General features: G+C 42.2%; 1 long non-coding RNA gene across 2 annotated transcripts; it reads right to left on the bottom strand.

Annotated features, from left to right (window-relative positions):
* Positions 1-429: 429 nt before the first annotated feature.
* On the bottom strand, positions 430-3,124 carry LOC134463336 (uncharacterized). Of its 2 annotated transcripts, XR_010037724.1 has the most exons (4): positions 2,936-3,124; positions 1,905-2,061; positions 1,615-1,773; positions 430-878 (listed from the first exon to the last, which is right to left on the bottom strand). It is a non-coding gene; the product is annotated as an uncharacterized LOC134463336 (long non-coding RNA). The 2 variants fall into 2 exon arrangements; XR_010037723.1 differs by lacking the exon at positions 2,936-3,124 and having other exon boundaries at positions 1,905-2,314.
* Positions 3,125-3,371: the final 247 nt, after the last annotated feature.

The following is a 3,371-nucleotide window of genomic DNA, read 5'->3' on the forward strand; positions in this document are numbered from 1 at the left end:
CTATTGATAACCCTCTAAGTGATTGTAACTCCAAACAGTGCTTTGTTTATAGCACCAACAACTATTGTGCAAGTGGATGATAAGGTTACCTTTTCATGTTCACATATAATAACAATTATCAAAAATAATACTCGTGCATATATCTCTGGATTGGGATAAGTTCTAAATAAATCATAAACAGTGCTTTATTTACAGCACAAGGCACAATTTTGCAATTGACATTTCATACTGTGGTTTTGAGCAATTAATGGAAACAATTACAATAAGTAGGCTATAGATAACCCAGGCTATTGATAACCCTCTAAGTGTAACAGTGCTTTGTTTATAGCACCAACAACTATTATGCAAGTGGATGATAAGGTTACCTTTTCATATTCACATTAATAAATGGAAATAATCTAATGATCAATGATAAGGACCATTCAGGTATTCATGTATTCATTTATTCACTAATAACTATACAACAAATAAAAAAATCAAAACAAGTGGCATACACATGAACCGGCATTTTCATGAACTGTGTGAAAGCATCCAGGTACACATCTTTTGCGCATGCCACAGCAAATGACTTCAGTGAGATTGAAGTTTACTGCAGTTGGGGGCCATGGGCATGACATGCCAGGACTGTGACTAAGCAGCCTCTTCAAAGCCTCTCCTCTGCTGTGGTTGGTTGCTTTGACTTCCTCCTTTCCGTGTCGCTGTCTGTCTGGCTCATTTCGCTGGACTGAGTCGTCTCCGCACCTGATGGTAACAAGTCCAAGACTGCATTCGTCGACAAGTTCTCAGCAAAAACCAGTTCAGATGTGTTGCGTTTGGCGGGGGTGTGGAACACTAGCTGAGGAAAATCACGACTGAGCCTCTTCTTCAATATATCCTGTCTGTAAACACAAATCAACAAAAAAGAGGCATATCAGTACAAGCATAGTGGGGCTTCATGTTGTCGCTGATATGCAATAGCCACCCTCACACATTAACTCGGAGTGAATAAATAATATTGGTGGAGTTTACTTGCTATGCAACAGATATAATACCAAGTATTCCAAAGGGAAGCACATACTGTAACGAACATCACACTATCAAGAATACTGCCATCCTCCTTATTTCAAAATATTACAAGTACAGTATGTGCAGATGACAAGCAGAGTGTTAGAGAATAATTTCAGTCAATTTCAACATGCAGTTGTAATGCTCACACTACCCTGGACGTGTCAGTACTAGAGATTTTTTTTTCTTCTTCTTCAGCCTTTTCCGAGATTCTGGTCATTGTAATGAGGGCAGCGCTTTGTTTACATTTCAAAAAACATTTTTATTTATTCCCAAAAACATCCAAAAGGTTATACAACATCAGCCGACAACTAGCAAACAGCGACACCCTTTAAATATTTGGAGTAGGCCTATGTTGTAAACAATGTAAACAAACGCTGCCCCCATTAGAATAGCTCATATCTCGGAAAGGGCTGAGCCGAAAAATGTGCCATCACCGGGTACTGACAAGTCAAGGGTATGAGCAACAATACAACAGCATATTGAAATTGACTGAAGTGGTCCTTTAAGTCACATGCGTGAACTTTCCCTTGGATTTGACAAATTCGTAATACACTGACTTGCAATTACCTGTAGGTTGAAGCATCAACACCTTCACTTGACTGCACAAGGGCAATAAAGGCCTTCCTCAGTTGGCTCATCCTCAGCACCTCTTGGTTAATCAGTAGCCTTTAGCGGATTACCCTCTCGCAGAATAACTTGTAGCTCAGATCAAATGTTGGCCCAATCCTTACAAAAATATAGAAGAAGATGTGTGTTGTGAGAGCTTTCTTTGTGAGATCCATGTTGTGAGAACAAACTGTCTCAATCATAGGACACACATTGTACTGTGTTTCTATATAAAATTAAGATTGACTTACTGTTCTTTCTCTGCTCTGACAGGCTCACTCAAAAACCTTGTGTACTCTCTGTAGCAACTTCTGTGGTACTGCACCTCCAGAGCCACACAGTCTCTGTCCTTGATGTGAATGAGGATGCTCTTGGCTTCCTTTACTTCAGCTGCTTCCTGCAACTTGCCTTGTACAAAAGAAAAGAAAAAAGAATGAATAAATAGACAGGCAAACAATTAGACATTTTTCCTGGTGGAGTGGTATTGTAAAAAAAAAAATGGCGATGGGTGTTGCACCCCCCAAAAAAGCATTCCGTAGCCTCTTACTGCAGTGCAGATGGGGTTGCCAGCGGGCCTATTCACTATTTGCTGAAAACTACATCATAACAACATTGCTATGACAGTGCAGAGTAACAGATTAAGACATACATATTAAAATTTTGGTGACAGTAAGGTTATAGGTGCTGCGCTAAGGGGTTAAGCACACAGATGTACAGCACAGCCAGGACACACCTCTTGAGCCTGGTCACTGAGGCTGCCCAGGGACAGAAGCGGAAAAATCCCAAGTGTACAAGTGAGAGAGGGGGGCAGTGGGGGGTGGGGGAATGGCACGGGGGATGGGATGGCAGAAGCAGTGTCTTAACCAGACAGGCCATCAGGCTGAGGAGCCACATTTCTGAACAGATATTCAGTGTCATATCAACATCAGGCATGCTTTGACATCCATATAAACATACCCTATCCTATTTAAGACAAAGTGTGATTCATTTAAACATCTAAAACCTAAAACACTGGGGGTACTATAGGCATGGGGATGTTTTGCAGGCTATTGGAATGTAATTTCACACCCACACACATAACACATTATGCCAATTCACACGTGCATTCATATTAGAATTAGACAAAAAAAACAATGATTGTGCAGCAGTGTGGGCTAGATAGTCAGTCAACTTCTACTAACATCTGTGTGTGTGTGTGTGTGTGTCAGTGTGTGTGTGTGTGTGATTTGGGGGATGGGATGCATTCGCATAGACTGTGTGGTGGGGGTGAGAGTAGTCTTACCTGCGGTTAAAGTCTGTGTTTTCGTTCTTTTTGACGTCTGCCACTCGCGACGATAAATTTGCTGTCTTTCTTGCAAATCGTGCAGACAGCAGGAAGAACGGGGCCAGAGCTCGTGATGGCCAAGCTTGATCTGGATCGCAGTTTCCTGGTCGGAGTGGTGGTCACAGCCGATAAAGCGGAGGTAGCCTGGCTAGTTCGGGTGTTGGCCATCACCCCTCTCTGCCTCTCGCAAGACACGCCGTGTGACTCGTTCAATTTCCCGCTTGTCAATAAACCTCCGGTAGCATGTGGGATGGAAAGCCGCATCCTCGGGAATTTCGTCAAACTCCAACTCAATACATTGCTTAAAATGTTCTGCTACGTCTCTGCACTCACCCTTCAATTCTAGCCGCTGCCGAAAATTTCGATATGTATTCCACCGTATGTTGGTGAAATT

The sequence above is a fragment of the Engraulis encrasicolus genome, chromosome 14 (assembly GCF_034702125.1).
Source record: "Engraulis encrasicolus isolate BLACKSEA-1 chromosome 14, IST_EnEncr_1.0, whole genome shotgun sequence".
Classification (NCBI taxonomy): domain Eukaryota; kingdom Metazoa; phylum Chordata; class Actinopteri; order Clupeiformes; family Engraulidae; genus Engraulis; species Engraulis encrasicolus.